This window comes from Ahaetulla prasina, chromosome 3, assembly GCF_028640845.1.
Source record: "Ahaetulla prasina isolate Xishuangbanna chromosome 3, ASM2864084v1, whole genome shotgun sequence".
In the NCBI taxonomy this organism is placed as follows: domain Eukaryota; kingdom Metazoa; phylum Chordata; class Lepidosauria; order Squamata; family Colubridae; genus Ahaetulla; species Ahaetulla prasina.
The window spans coordinates 208075193-208091044 of record NC_080541.1 but is presented as its reverse complement, the minus strand read 5'-3'; the positions used below and the strand labels follow the sequence as shown (position 1 = coordinate 208091044).

At 41.5% G+C, this 15852-nt stretch overlaps 1 protein-coding gene across 3 annotated transcripts in view; it reads right to left on the bottom strand.

The window, feature by feature from the left end:
* The window catches only part of TSHZ2 (teashirt zinc finger homeobox 2), a 474179-nt gene that overhangs the window by 45913 nt on the left and 412414 nt on the right, over positions 1-15852 (bottom strand). Inside the window, exon 3 of one of the 3 annotated variants that reach the window (XM_058176271.1) lies at positions 7646-7731. The exons of the other annotated variants lie outside the window; for them this stretch is intronic. The gene's annotated coding sequence lies outside the window, so the exon portion shown is untranslated. Of the gene's footprint in view, positions 1-7645; positions 7732-15852 lie in introns of those variants that run through there. 3 annotated transcript variants of the gene reach the window in all.

Below are 15852 nucleotides of genomic sequence, written 5' to 3'. Positions count from 1 at the left end.
GTTAATACTTATCATTTATAACCCCATGCTCATATTGAGATAGATAAAGGTAAAGGTTCCCCTCGCACATATGTGCTAGTCGTTGCCGACTCTAGGGGGCGGTGCTCATCTCCGTTTCAAAGCCGAAGAGCCAGCGCTGTCCGAAGACGTCTCCGTGGTCATGTGGCCGGCATGACTCAACGCCAAAGGCACACAGAACGCTGTTACCTTCCCACCAAAGATGGTCCCTATTTTTTCTACTTGCATTTTTATGTGCTTTCAAAACTGCTAGGTTGGCAGAAGCTGGGACAAGTAATGGGAGCTCACCCCATTACACGGCAGCACTCGGGATTCGAACCACCGAGCTGCCGACCATTCGATCGACAAGCCTCAACATCCTAGCCCCTGAGCCACTGTGTCCCTCCATATTGAGATTGGCAATATGATATTTCAATATCATATGCTATCTTATGATATCATATGATATTGATATCATAATATCATAATATTGATATATTATATATTATATTTATTTATTATTTATTTATTAATCATACTTTTATACCGCACCATCTCCCATAGGACTCAGGGTGGTTCACAGGCATATTAAAAGACAATATAATAAATAAGCATTAAAAAACCAATTAAAACTAAATATTATCATAGCCAAATCACTAAAAACGATAAAAAAACCATTAAAAAACCCTTAAAATTTAGTTAAAACATTTTATTCTTAGGCTAGTCCAGCGCGCTGAAATAATAAAGTCTTCAGTTCACGTCTGAAGGTCCAGAGGTCGGGGAGTTGTCGTAATCCCGGAGGAAGCTCGTTCCACAGGGCTGGTGCCACCACAGAGAAGGCCCTCCCCCTGGGGGTTGCCAACCTACATTGTTTGGTCGATGGCACCCTGAGGAGGCCCACTCTGTGGGAGCGCACGGGTCGTTGGGAGGCAATCGGTGGCAGAAGGCGGTCTCGAAGGTAACCTGGTCCTAAGCCATGGAGCACTTTAAAGATGGTAACCAAAACCTTGAATTGCACCCGGAAGGCTATCGGTAGCCAGTGTAGACCGCGCAGGATGGGTGTTATATAGGAGCAATGCGGTGCTCCCTCTATCACCCGCGCGGCCGCATTCTGGACTAACTGGAGCCTCCGGGTTCTCTTCAAGGGGAGCCCCATGTAGAGAGCATTGCAATAGTCCAGGCGGGAAGTGACAAGGGCGTGAGTGACCGTGTGTAAGGCGTCCCGGTCAAGGAAGGGGTGCAACTGGCGAATCAGGTGAACCTGATAAAATGCTCCCCTGGCGACGGCCGTCAAATGATCCTCTAAGGACAGCCGATCGTCCAGGAGAACGTCTAAGTTGCGGACTCCCTCCCTGGGGGTCAGGACTTCCTCCCCCATAGTCAGCGATGGTGTAAGCTGACTGTACCGGGACGCCGGGACCCACAGCCACTCTGTCTTGGAAGGGTTGAGTCGGAGCCTGTTCCTCCCCATCCGGACCCGCACGGCCTCAAGACACTGGCCCATCACCTCAACGGCTTCGTTGGGGTGGTTCGGGGTGGAAATGTACAGCTGAGTATCATCAGCATACAGATGATAATCCACCCTGAAACCACAGATAACCTCACCCAGCGGCTTCATATAGATGTTGAACAGGAGAGGCGAGAGAACAAACCCCTGGGGCACCCCATAAGTGAGGCGCCTTGGGGTCGACCTCTGCCCCCCTGCCAACACCGTCTGTGAACGGTCAGAGAGATAGGAGGAGAACCACCGATAAACGGTGTCTCCCACCCCCAATCCCTCCAACCGTCGCAGCAGGATACCATGGTCGATGGTATCAAAAGCCGCCGAGAGATCTAATAGAACCAGGACAGAGGAACAACCCCTGTACCGGGCTCTCCAGAGGTCATCCACCAACGCGACCAAAGTCGTCTCGGTGCTGTATCCGGGTCTGAAACCAGACTGGAACGGGTCCAGATAGACAGTTTCCTCCAGGTGCTGAGGAAGCTGATATGCCACCACACTCTCAACAACCTTCGCCAAAAAGCGAAGGTTGGAGACTGGACGGTAGTTTGCTAAAACAGCCAGGTCCAGGGAGGGCTTCTTGAGGAGGGGCCTCACCACCGCCTCTTTCAAAGCGGCGGGGAAAACACCCTCCAACAAAGAAGCGTTAGTAACTCCCTGGAGCCAGCCTCGTGTAACCTCCCGTGTGGCCAGTACCATCCAGGAGGGACACGGGTCCAATAAACATGTGGTGGAATTCAACCTACCCAGCAACCTGTCCATGTCATCAGGAGTCACAGGATCGAACTCAGCCCAGATAACACTCTCAAGACTCGTCTCCGCCATCCCACCTGGATCTATCCAATCAGTGTCCAGGCCGTCCCGAATCTGAGTGATTTTATCAGACAGATACTGAACAAAATCCTCAGCGCATCCCTGTAAGGGGTCCTCCAGAGCCTCCTGCCTAAGCAGGGAGCGGGTCACCCTAAACAGGGTGGCTGGGCGATTATCTGCTGATGCGATGAGTGTGGAGAAATAGTTATGTTTCGCCGCCCTGATCGCCACTAGATAGGTCTGAATATATGACCTCACTAGTGTTCGGTCAGATTCGGAGCGGCTGGACCTCCAGGAGCTCTCTAGGCTTCTTTTCTGGCGCTTCATCTCTCTCAGCTCCTCGTTGTACCAAGGAGCTGGTCGAGTTTGTCGCCGGGTCAGAAGCCGCAAAGGCACGATGCGGTCTAAGGCGCCAGCTCCTCAGCCGAGACGTGGGCTAACTCCCTTGGAAATGGCCCAAGTTCCGTCAGAAACCTCTCAGGGTCCATCAGGCGCCTGGGACGGAACCATTGGAATGGTTCCGTCTCCCTGCGGTGAGGTGTAGCGGTCTGAAAGTCTAGCTGAAGGAGTAAATGATCTGACCATGACAAGGGTTGAGATATTAATTCCCCTAACTCCAGATCATTTAGCCACTGTCCTGAGACGAAAATCAAGTCCAGTGTGTTACCCCCGACGTGGGTGGGGACTGCAACTACCTGGGTCAGGTCCAAGGCCGTCATGGAAGCCATGAACTCCCGAGCTGCCGTTGATGAATCGCCCGCCGACAGCAAGTTGAAATCCCCCATGACCATAAGTCTGGGGATCTCAACCGCCGTCCCGGCTATCATCTCCAGCAGCTCGGGCAGGGCTGCCACCACATAGCAAGGAGCCAGGTACGTAATCAGCAAGCCCACCTGCACCTCCCGGCCCCACCTCACGAAGAGGGTTTCACAACCGGCTATCTGCGGGACAGTGACCTCCCTCAGATCCAGACTCTCGTTGATAACAACCGCTACCCCCCCACCCCTACTCTGGGCCCTCGGCTGATGAAACACACGGAAACCTGGTGGGCACATCTTAGTGAGGGGAACCCCCCCTTCCGTGCCCAGCCAGGTCTCCGTATATAATATTATATATTATATTGATATAATATCATATGATATCTCAATATCTCAATATCTCCATATTGAGATAGGCAACCATTTACTTCATAGATTCTCTTTTAGGAATCGTATTCTTTAAAGTGCTAGTAGACAAGGTCTATGAAATGAAGGGTCGTCTATCTGAGTATAAACATTGGTTTATAAATTTTAATTCTTCAAACCGAAAAGTTTTTAAATACATAGAATTATATGGGCCTATAGTTGTGGCCAATCTTCTATATTAGCAATTGTCATTAATTTTTCATAAGAGGTTCATTTCCTTTGAAGTGTCGAGTTCTATATAACATTTTCTGTGAATGTTATAAAAAGGCAGAATTTGAGATTCTGCCTGTAGACAGATAGTCCTCAACTTACAATCACAACTGAATCCAAAATTTCTTTTACTATGACGTATTATGGGAGTTTTGCTCCATTTCACAACTTTTCTTGCCACAGTTGTTAAGTGAATCTGGCTTCCACGTTGATTTTGCTTGTCAGAAGATCACAAAAGGTGATCAGATGATCTTGGGAACTGTCATAAACATAAACCAGCTGGCAAACATCCAAATTTTGATCACGTGACCATGGGGATGCTACAATGACCATAAGTGTAAAAAATGGTCATAAGTCACTTTTTCAGTGCTGCTGTAACTTTCCACGGTTGTCAAATGGTAGTAAATCAAGGGCTATCTGCATTTGGCTATAACCATTTGTCTGGTGTAGGGTTTCCTGCCTAAGCAGAGGGTTGGACTAGAAGACCTCCAAGGTCCCTTCCAACTCTGTTATTCTATTCTATTCTATTCTATTCTATTCTATTCTATTCTATTCTATTCTATTCTATTCTAGTCTAGTCTAGTCTAGTCTAGTCTAGTCTAGTCTAGTCTAGTCTAGTCTAGTTTAGTCTCGTCTATTCTGTTGACGCCATAGTAGGGAGAAAAAGTATTAACTACATCTTTTGCTAAGATCCAGAAGCTATTTAAGTTTCCCTCAGGCTACTGTTAACATAATAAGAAAATCACACTAACTGAATTTAGCCATCACCTATACTCAGTTCAGAAAAGGTATACCCCACTTTCCTTATTAAAGTCAAAGCAGCTAATCAAATGAGTTGGAGAAATAATTTTGTGCATTTTTCATGGCAATAATATAGATGTGGATTGACCTTGCATTTTTCTGGAATGTTCTTTAAATGTCCTGGTCTGGCCTACAACTCTGTAATTTCCTGGCCTCTCCCGCCAAGTATTTTCCATATAGGCAACCCTTGACTTGTGACCAAATTGGAGCCCAACATTTCTGCTGCTAAACAAGGTCATTATATGAGTTTTGCTCATTTTGCAATCTGTTGTGCCATATTTGTTAAGAGAATCGCTGCAGTTAAGTGAATAATGCATAGTTGAATAAAACATGGTTGTAAAATTGGGTTGCATGATGTCTCTTAGCAGATGTATTGCTTAACAATAAATTTACTCGGATTCGAACTTGGGGCAGAACATCTGCTTCAACAGAAAAACAATATAAAAACAAAGTCCCTTTCAACTCTGTTATTATTATTACTATATATATATATATATATATTATATATATATGTAGGTCTTTGGTTGTTTGGGTTTTCTCCCGTGTAAAATTGGAAGTGTCTTGGCGATGTTTCGATGAAGTCTCATTCATCATCTTCAGGTTTCAGCTTCGTGCTTCTGGGAGCAATGTGTGATCGCAGCTGTTTCTTCCTTTTAACTGCTAGTGGGGGTTTGAACTGATTGGGTGGGAGCTTGGCTGTGCTCTGATTGGCTGAGGGTGTGTCCTGTTTGGGTGGGGGCTTGGTTATGCTCAGATTAGTCTGAGTTGCAGGGGGATTTGAGCAGGTGAGCTTCATTGATGTTGTTTGGCTTCGTGTTTGTGGTCGTGCTACATCTTCATAGTGGGTGTCAGTCTGCTGCATGTATGGATTGGAGGGGTTTGAAATGGCTAATGTTGCAGCTGCGGTCTGGCTTCTGGTCCTTGGTCATGCTTCATGATCAGTGTAGGTTTGGGTCTGCTTTCTGGGTGGATGTGCGGTGGTGACATCCTGTGTGGACCTCGTGAGTGTGGGTCTGGTGTCATTCCTCGTGGACACCAAATATATATATATTTGTTTTCTGAGGTTTTCGCGGGTGTTTGTATGTAGGTCTTTGGTTATTTGGGTTTTCTCCCACGTAAAATTGGAAGTGTCTTGGCGATGTTTCGACGAAGTCTCATTCGTCATCTTCAGGCTTCAGCTTCGTGCTTCTGGGAGCAATGTGTGATTGCAGCTGTTTCTTCCTTTTTAACTGCTAATAAGAAATAAGATTACCAAACTAATCCAAAAAGAACCCCTTAAAACTCCGACCCAATCAGTTCAAACCCTCACTAGCAGTTAAAAAGGAAGAAACAGCTGCAATCACACATTGCTCCCAGAAGCACGAAGCTGAAGCCTGAAGATGATTAATGAGACTTCGTCGAAACGTCGCCAAGACACTTCCAATTTTACACGGGAGAAAACCCAAATAACCAAAGACCTACATACAAACACCTGCGAAACCTCAGAAAACAAATACACACACACACACACACACACACACACACACACACACACACACACACATGTTTTCTGAGGTTTTCACGGGTGTTTATATGTAGGTCTTTGGTTATTCAGGTTTTCTCCCGTGTAAAATTGGAAGTGTCTTGGCGACGTTTCGACAAAGTCTCATTCGTCATCTTCAGGCTTCAGCTTCGTGCTTCTGGGAGCAAATATACACACACACACACACACACACACACACGAATGCATGTATGTCTGTTTCAATGTTTAAAGAAAATACCAAAAAAAACAAGGGATTCTTTTCATGCAAATCTGTTTTCAGCTCATGGCTTCTTAAATCTCTATTTCACTTGAAAGCTGAGTTGGTTGCCATTAAGAACAAAACATTTAAAAAGATAACAGCTACTCCCATTGTACATTTACTTGCTACACGTAATTGTTTATGTTGGATTACAAACATAAGCAGAGATAGAAGCATACCTCTGAAATGGAAAACCGAGAGAAGAAAGCTGGCAGTAGGAAATAATTGAACAGGGAACATGTTTCATTATTGCTCTTTCCCTTCTGATGGTTGCAAATGTATTGGAAAGAAGTTAGTTGCTCTTCCACAATGCCTGCCTAATGTCATTCTATATATGCTTTATTCCAAGAGTGAGCCTCATTTCCCACAAGAGAATGTAGATGCAACATTGAGTCAAAACGACCTAGACTGCAGAGATATACACATTCAATAGAAAAATCTAGCTTCCAGTAATCATATGACAGGGTATGACTTTAGATCTAATTCCTATGCTAGGAAATAAAGCATGGAGTTTTATCCTGTATTTCTCCAGAGACTAGTTGCCTCTTATCATCAGATGAATAGTTGCTACAACACTTAAGCTTTAATTGTGCATGGGATAGGTGGCCAATTCAACTCCCTGGGCTGTAATCACGAATGATTGTGATTCATGACATATGCTTTCATCAGAAAGGCCCAATGGAAGCCATTAAAAAAATTCTAGATTTTTGTCTCTTAGACTGATTGGAATCTTAGTTCCATAAATCGATCAAGTTCTGGAGAAACTAGTGTGCTTTTTCCCATGAACAAAGAGTGTGTGTGTGTGCACGCACGCACACATACAGAGCAATAAAGCCTCTGCTGATTAATTAAGGGCACAGTGCCAAAATGAGTGTCTTTGTTTAAAACACAGTGGACAAGACAGGCTTGAGAAAGTTGATGTCTTAAGTAGACACCATAACGTGTTTCTAATTATATTCAGAAAGAAGAATAAGAATAGGGATTGCCAACTGTTTGGAAAGATAATTCCCCCTCCCCAAAGAAAGATTAGAATGAAGCAAACAAACAAACAAGCCAAGCATTATTGATTTAACATAAATGCCATTTGTTGGGCCTTTTGTAATTTCTTTATTAATGTCATAATTCTGGAGTTCATATGCGCTGTTGTATTAGAACATTTGGCACAGAGTCAACTCCTCACATTGAAATGTTAAACCTACGAGCATCTTTCACAGAGTCTAGTTGTCCCAACAACTACAACAGTTCCATCACAAATTATTGCAGCCATTTCACAAACTTATTGGAACGGAGGAAAAACAGGGACCATTTTTGTGAGGTAAACCCTTTCCTTCCATATGCATTTACTCACGTTCTGGCTGAGGATTTTATAGCAAAGCTGTCGGTAGGAAACAAAGTCCAAAGTTCATGCAACATCAGTTCTCCACAGCTTCTTGTCAAGTACATTCTGACATTTGAGATAAAACAGATATAAGCTGGAATCAACAGCAGAAAGTTTGTATGAAGATTCATTCTTATTCATTATTTGGCACTCTTTCAGTATTGCAGCTCAAAATCTATTGATAAGAAAAACTCTCAAAAGCTGCCCTTTGAAGGACAGCAGAAAGTTCCTGATCTTGTCTTGGCATCTCCTGACTTGGAAGAACGAAGGAACATTAAGGTGGACAACCTGTGACCTGAGTTTCCTTATAGTGCTGTGTGATTTTGCTGAAAACTGACAGTCTATGGAGATTCTCAGTCATCCAGGTCATAGTTGTTCTAAAGGTGTTTTTTTCAAGTGGCAACTGGACTTTCTGGTTTTCCTTTGAAGACGTTTTGCTCCTCCTCCAAGAAGCGTCATAGATAAGAAGAGAAACGTCTTCAAAGAAAAACAAAAAAGTCCGACTGCCTCTTGAAAAAGCATCTTCGAAAACTGACAGCATAGTTTAACATGGGAAATAGGCTAAAACTGTATTATAAGACCTAAAGGTTGTTCACCTCTGCAGTAGCTGATTCTGAGGAGACACATCTCTTCTGGGTAACTGGAAGTGAGTTGAACAGTTTTTCCAGGGGTGAAATGCAGCAGGTTCTGACAGGTTCTGGAGAACCAATAGCAGGAATTTTGAGCAGTTCGGAGAACCAGCAAATACCACCTCTGGCTGGCCCCAGAGTGGGGTGGGAATGGAGATTTTGCAATATCCTTCCCCTGGAGTGGGATGGGAATGGAGATTTTGCAGTATCCTTCCCCTGGAGTGGGGTGGGAATGGAGATTTTGCAGTATCCTTCCCCTGCCATGCCTTCCAAGCCTCAGCCACCAAGCCACACCCACAGAACCGGTAGTAAAAAAAAATTGAATTTCACCACTGAGTTTTTCCCAACTAATTTTTCAACTCCTCATAGTCTTAGCCAACATGGCCATAGGAAATTATGGCAAAAGTTGGTGAAATGTTGCTAAATGGACAAATCATCCTATGTTTTTCAGTAAAGAAGTATCTTTTGACATTCATGGAAGAATAGGTTACAACAGGGAAATTCTAAATTATTTTCTTCTCAGTTGGACTTCCGGTTTCAGTGACGGATTTAGTGTATTTTAGCTTTCCCAGATTTGTGCCCTTCAAACAGTTGCCAAATTTCAATTTTCTTAATCCAAGACTCTCATGTTATGCAGAGTTGCTTTGGGCTGACAGGAGCTCTTATTGTTTGAATGAACTTCAGACCCAGCACCAGCAGCCAACAGAGTTGACCAAATGCCAAGGGACCACAGGCTTAAAAATTGGGGCAATTCCAGGATTAAATACATAAATGAATACACGAAGAAGCTTAGTCGTTATTTTCCATCCAAATATGAATTTATAAAAGGAAGTTTTTTTGAGTTCCCTAATGAATAACTTCACTAAATTACCCTCTTTTTAGTGAGAAACTGGATCAACTAAAAGGATGTTTCATCACCACCCTGAAATCAAGGTCAAATGCAAGAGGGAAAAAATAGGGCAGATCTGCGAAAGAGAAAACATTCTGTTTAAAGGCCATCAGAATCCTAAAAAGCAAGAGTAACATCTTCCTTGTTTATACATGGAAACTGGAACAATGGTGGCATTTTATCCTACATTATCATTACAAAATGGTCTGCAAAAATAATTATCTAAACAATGCAACATCCAAAACCAGGACAATAAGGTAATTCCAAAATTTAACTAGCTAGAAAAATACATGGATGTTCCGTAAATAGTTCATGAATCGAGAAGAGAAATTCCATATTAAAAAAAAGGCTAATGTGGAAAGTTCTCAGATTTATAACAGGATGTTCAGTTCCAACCCAGTCTCCCACATGATTAATTGCATGCTTTCAATCCACATGTTACTTTGTAAGCATTGGGGACGGTATGCTAAGCAATAACTTACGTAAGCTATTAAAGAGTCCTACCCTTCACTCTAATGCAAAATCTCTTTTCATCAGCAGAAAGATCATTCTGGAGAAAGGAGTATATCTGACCTATCTTTTGAGGCAATGAATCATAATTAAAAACGATTGTGGTTGTATATTGTAGATTGTACAGGCTAATCTCTGTAGAAATGAGACCAACATTCTTAGACTAGGAGAATATCTTTGTAAGCCCTTTAGATATTTTTCCTGAGCCTTAAAAACTATATGCACAATTTATCAATATTTAATAATTAGATGGCTGATACCAGAGAAATGTAACAATAAAGCTGATAACTCTCCTGTCCTTCTCCAACGTTCACGCCAGAATTTACAAACATGGAAGCCTTAGAGCAGGGATCTCCAACTTCAGCAACTTTAAGACTCGTGGACTTCTACTCCCAGAATTCCCCAGTTAGCCATGTCTGTGTGTCTGAACTAAAAGAGAAAGCTGGGAGTTGTGGACTTCAACTCTGAGAATTCTTAGGCAAACTGACTAAGGAATTCTGGGAGTTGAAGTCTACAAGTCTTAAAGTTGCTAAGGTTGGAGACCTTGCCTTAGAAAATAGGACCTATGTAAATCTCAGCTACAGCAGAAAGATTATGACCCTAATGACTTTTTTTTTCTTGCATATTCCTAGGCAATTGTTCAAGAAGTTGCTGAGCTAGTTAACATAACATAACATAACATAACATAACATAACATAACATAACATAACATAACATAACATAACATAACATAACATAACATAACATAACATAACATAACATAACATAACATAACATAACATAACATAACATAACATAACATAACATAACATAACATAACATAACATAACATCAGAGTTGGAAGGGACCTTGGAGGCCTTCTAGTCCAACCCCCTGCCCAGGCAGGAAACCCTACACCATCTCAGTCAGATGGTTATCCAACATTTTCTTAAAAATTTCCAGTGTTGGAGCATTCACAACTTCTGAAGGCAAGTCGTTCCACTTATTAATTGTTCTAACTGTCAGGAAATTTCTCCTTAGTTCTAAGTTGCTTCTTTCCTTGATCAGTTTCCACCCATTGCTTCTTGTTCTACCCTCAGGTGCTCTGGAGAACAGCCCAACTCCCACTTCTCTGTGGCAGCCCCTGAGATATTGGAACACTGCTATCATGTCTCCCCTAGTCCTTCTTTTGTTAAGCTAGACATACCCAGTTCCTGCAACCGTTCTTCATATGTTTTATCCTCCAGTCCCTAATCATCTTTGTTGCTCTTCTCTGCACTCTTTCTAGAGTCTCAACATCTTTTTACATCGTGGCGACCAAAACTGGATGCAATATTCCAAGTGTGGCCTTACCAAGGCATTATAAAGTGGTACTAACACTTCACGTGATCTTGATTCTATCCTCTGTTTATGCAGCCCAGAACTGTGTTGGCTTTTTAACAGCTGCTGCACACTGCTGGCTCATATCTAGATGGTTATCCACTAGGACTCCAAGATCCCTCTCACAGGTACTACTATTGAGCAAGGTACCACATATACGGTACTGGTGCATTTTGTTTTTGGCCTAAATGTAGAACCTTACTTTTTCACTGTTGAATTTCATTTTGTTAGATAGCGCCCAATGTTCAAGTCTGTCAAGATCTTTCTGTAACTTGAGCCTATCTTCTGGAGTGTTGGCTATTCCTGCCAGCTTGGTGTCATCTGCAAATTTGATGAGTTCCCCATCTATCCCTCGTCCAAGTCATTGATGAAGATGTTGAAGAGTACTGGGCCTAAAACAGAGCCTTGGGGTACTCCACTGCATACTTCCTCCATGTGGATGTAGTTCCGTTGAGGACTACACGTTGAGTGCGGTTGGTCAGCCAGTTACGAATCCATCTGGTGGTGGTGCTGTCTAACCCACATTTTCTACTTTATCTAGTAGTAGGTTATGGTCTACTTTATCAAATGCTTTACTGAAGTCCAAGTAAATTATATCAACAGCATTCCTCTGGTCTACTAATTTTGTCATTTTGTCAAAGAATGCGATAAGATTAGTCTGGCATGATCTGTTTTGACAAACCCATGTTGGCTTTTGGTTATTACTTTGTTTGCTTCTAGGTGTTCGGTGATTCGTTGCTTGATTATCTTTTCCAGAATCTTCCCGGTATTGAGGTCAGACTGATAGGTCTGTAGTTTCCTGGATCTGTTTTTTCCTTTTTGAAGATGGGAACTACATCAGCTCTTTTCCAGTCCTCTGGCAGCTCCTGTGCTCCAGGATCTTTGAAAGATATAGTTCAGTGGTTCTGAGATCACGCCTGCCAGTTCCTTCAGAACCTTGGGGTGTAATCCATCCGTCCTGGTGATTTGAACTCGTCTAGGTAGACAGGTGTTCACTTACCATTTTCTTCCCTATTTTAACTTGTGTTTCTAATCTGTTTTTGTAGTGCTGTTTTTGATAGGTTGGATTGTTTTTCCTTTTGTGTAAAGACAGATGCAAAATATGAGTTAAGTAGATCTGCTTTCTCCTGTTGCTTGTCATCTTCTTGCCACTTTCTCCCAGCAATGGGCCAATTGTTTCCTTGACTTTTTCTTGTTTTTAACATGTTGGAAGAAGCTTTTTATTATTTTTACTTTTGTCGCTAGCCTTTGTTCATTGTGAGCCTTAGCTTTCCTCACTTCATCTTTACAGGCTCGGCTATTTGCTGATATTCTGCCTTAGTTATTTGCCCTCTTTCCACTTTTTATATTTGTCCTTTTGTCTTTCAATTTGTCAGATAGTTCTTTATGCATCCATGCTGGTTTCTTTTGTGATCTACTATTTTCTTCTTCATTGGTATTGTGTTAGACTGTGCTTTTATAATCTCACTTTTCAAAATTTCCCAAGCTTCTTGAGTTGTTTTCCCCTGAGGATTCTCATCCATTGAATCCTTCTCAAGATCTCTAAGTTTATTGAAATTAGCTCTCTTAAAGTCCAAGACTCTAGTTTGACTTTGTTCTACTACTTGTATTTGCTTAATGTTGAATTCCAATATTGCGTGGTCACTTGCCCCAAGGTTCCTGTAGCTTCAACACCTTCTATCATTTCATCTCTGTTAGTGAGAATTAAGTCCAATATGGCTGATCCTTGTCGCCTTCTCTATTTTTTGGGAAACAAAGTTGTCTGCTAGGTTTGTTAGGAACCTGTTGGATCTTCCACTTGGTGCAGAGTTTGTTTCCCAGTTGATGTCAGGGTAGTTAAAATCCCCCATTACTACTGTGATGTGCTTCCTACATACCTTAGTTAGCTGACTAGCAAAAAGGTCATCTACTTCCTCTGTTTGGTTGGGTGGCCTATAGTATAGACCTATGGCAATATCGTTTTCACCCTTTTATATTGACCCAAATACATTCAAGATGATTTTCATCATTGTTGTGCTCTATTTCTGTAGAGATGTAGTTATTTCTTATATATAGTGCAACTCCACCTCCTCTTTTATTTGGTCTATTTCTTTTAAATAATTTATATCCCTCTAGCTGTATGTTCCATTTGTCAGTTTCATCCCACCAAGTTTCCGTAATGGCAACAATATCACATCTATCCTCATTTACTTGGATTTCTAATTCACCCTGTTTATTCCTCATACTCTGTGCATTGGTGTATAGACATTTGAGTCCATTTGGATTGATCTTGTGTTTACTGTCTACATAACCTGTGTTGACTGCCCCTACTTTCATGCCACCTGTTGGTTTAGTGCACATGGTATGGCACTCACTGTTAAATGCTTGGTTTTGCTTGATAGCATGGTTGATAGTCTTACCCATACAGACATCTATGTTACATGCACTGATAACCCTTTTAGTTTTCGATTGCTGGGGACAGAAATTTTCTATATCAGTTAATTCTCTGTCCCCACTGTTCAGTTTAAATGTTTATCCAGAAAATCTGTGAATGTATTGCTAAGTAACTCAGTCCCTTTCTTTGATGGATGCAATCCATCTCTTTTGTACAATTTTTCATTGGACCAGTTGCAGACATCATGACTAATAAAACCAAAGCCTTCCCTTTTACACCACTCCTTTAGCCACACATTAAACTCCACTACACGCTGGCCTTTACCTTTTTGTTCCTTATGTACTGGTAAAACCTCTGAAAAGTTAAGCCTACAACCTATGCTATTAAGTTCATACCCTAAGCTCTGGAAATCAATGATTAAGTGCCAGGAAACATAAGATTTCTTTCTGTTTCATGGATGGATATGAATTTCACAATTCTATGATGCATGCAGGCTTATTAAAGAATTATTACACTTTAATAAAACTATAGGAATAACCAGGCTATTCAATGAAGAAGCAAACCCTTCTCTTCATTCTTATGAGAATACCATTGCAATGGAAAAAGCAAGCAGAGAGGCAGGCTTTGTCAATTCTTTGAATGAGTGATGCTAAATAGCAAAAGCTTTTAGAAAATATAATATAGCTGCGAAATTCTGGGGCTGATCACCTGACTATTTTTTGAGGGCCCACTTCGAAGCCATTAAAAAAAGACAGAATCATCACTTGTCTGATGGCATAAATTTGCACATCTGTTACAAAAATTCAATTGCAAAAATTTGAAAAGAATTACTAGAATTTTCATGGAACTGCAATGCATCTCCAACATAACATCAAAAGAAGTGAAATTGCAGACTGTTTTTTGTTTTTTTGCCAAGTTGTGACTAGTGGGTAAAAAAATATAGATTTTTGAAATCTGTTCAACCTTATTCTGGACATATTTCAACTATTTCTGCTATTATTTTACTAGTCTGCTAGGAAACTGACCAAATTTGATGTTTCCTTGCAAATGCCAGTGTGTTAAGTGTAGGTGAAAAAAAGTGAATACAAACTAGCTCCATTGCCTCTTTCTCTAGAACCAAACAATGACTCTTATATTTATGAATTTCCTGAATATTGGACAAAGCTTTTAATGTTTTAATAATGTTCTTAAGACAGACATTTTTCCAGATAAGCAAGGACTGTTCCCAGTAAAAAGAAACAGCTGAAAGAGATAAACAATCAGCTATTTACAACAGTAATAATAAAATTTGTCGGAAGGAAGAAGAGAATTTCTTTAAAACTTTGCATTAAAATTTGTTTGAAGGCAGAAAAGAACTGGATTCTATCCTGATCAGGGCTGCTATTCAGCAGGTTCTGACAGGTTCTGGAGAACCAGTAGCAGAAATTTTGAGTAGTTCAGAGAACCGGTAGTGGAAATTTTGAGTAGTTCGGGGAACCGACAAATACCACCTGTGGCTGGCCCCAGAGTGGGGTGGGAATGGAGATTTTGCAATATCCTTCCCCCAGGAGTGGGGAGGGAATGGGGATTTTGCAGTATCCTTCACCTGCCACGACCACCAAGCCACACCCATCAAGCCACACCACGCCCACCAAGCTATGGCCACAGAACCAGTAGTAAAAAAATTTGGATTTCCCCACTGAGTTTTTCCCAACTAATTTTTTGACTCCTCATAGTCTTAGCCAACATGGCCATAAGAAATTATGGCAAAAGTTGGTGAGATGTTGCTAAATGGACAAATGGACCTTTGTGCAAGGCAGCATCTGGAAAATGACAGGGTTAAGAATTATGTCATTTCATAATGTTTACCTGAATGATGAAAATGTTCACCAGGTATTTGTCACAACTACTTCACCCACATTCATGGGTGGATTAAAATTGCATCCCATATTTTAAATGTGACTTCTGCCAGTGTAATGCATATACGGGCAGATATAAGAAGAGGGAAAGAAAGCAGGATAGGAAAAAAAAAGGAATGGAAACAGTTTCATCTCTACATACCGGAAAGATCAAGCAGCATCTTATTCAGTGACCCCTTAAAAGATTAGCTCTCTTTCCAAGCATACAAGTTTAAATTACCTTGTGTGGATCTGCTGTTTGTAGTTGCAATATTCCATTATGCATGAATCCTTATTCTTTCTAAGGGTTTGAAAATCTGCATCAGTCTTTATTGGTTATTTCCAGTGTTTCACTAAGGTTTTTGCAAATGGTTATGTCATTAGGTTAAAATGTGTGTTCTTTGCATATTCATGATGCATAATACAAATGTAAGCACTCAACACTCCCTTTGTAGGAGCTGTGGGCCAAGTTCCTATTCATTCTTCTTTAAAAACGTTATTTTATTGCATAGGCTGCTGTAGGAAAGTGATTGTTCTATGCAGTTGTAG